The sequence below is a fragment of the Nematolebias whitei genome, chromosome 3 (assembly GCF_014905685.2).
Source record: "Nematolebias whitei isolate Nwh7 chromosome 3, NemWhi1, whole genome shotgun sequence".
Classification (NCBI taxonomy): domain Eukaryota; kingdom Metazoa; phylum Chordata; class Actinopteri; order Cyprinodontiformes; family Rivulidae; genus Nematolebias; species Nematolebias whitei.
In genome coordinates, this window is record NC_056500.1 from 1552411 (window position 1) to 1553134 (window position 724).

The 724-nt window shown below is 47.9% G+C and overlaps 1 protein-coding gene across 1 annotated transcript in view; it reads left to right on the top strand.

Annotated features, from left to right (window-relative positions):
- si:zfos-323e3.4 (volume-regulated anion channel subunit LRRC8E) overlaps positions 1-724 on the top strand; it is an 8830-nt gene that overhangs the window by 398 nt on the left and 7708 nt on the right. The window lies entirely within an intron of this gene.

The following is a 724-nucleotide window of genomic DNA, read 5'->3' on the forward strand; positions in this document are numbered from 1 at the left end:
TGGGGGGCCAGAGGAGGCTCCTGGGGGAGGCAAAGGAGGCTCGTGCAGAGTTCTCAGCTGCCTTGGTGCTCATTACTCCTCGTGTGTGGGTGTGGGGGGTGGGGGGGTTTATCACCCTCAGAAATGTGAGCTCCACCTGAAAACCTCCTGAACATTGGTCTGCAGTTCACAGCTGCTTCTGTGGTTAGTTTCTGTGGATGAGACTTTCGGCTACTATCAGCCGACTTTTAGCTCAGTGTGTAGAACTGGTTCAGTTAAAGTCATTTGTGTGTTTGAGAAGTCTGGGTAGCTGTGGCAGCCATTTTGAATAAGTTGACCTCAAAGGTTAATCAGCTTAAGTTGAATGATGTTTTTGAATGGGGGGGGGGCTTGGACCTCAGTAGAAGTTACTTTTCTTTATCCTGATGAGTTTGAAGCTGTGAGCTGCAGCCTTTTCTCCTTTTTAATGAGCTGAACATGCAAATCCCTCCCCCCTCTCCCTCCTGAGGGTCATCAGGTCTTTGTTGTCCTGGTCCACATGAGAGACGGTTTTGGTGACATTCATGAAGGAACAGATGTGTGGGTCTGGATTAGTTCCAGTTCTGTCTCAGGACTCTGAACAGAAACATTCACCCTTCCTTTATCAAAGATCTCCATCACGGTTTTTCAAAATAAGAGTGACTTTTCATTTGGGTTTTTTTCCAAGTGTTGATTGACCTCCTCCTCCTCCTCCTCCTCCTCCTCC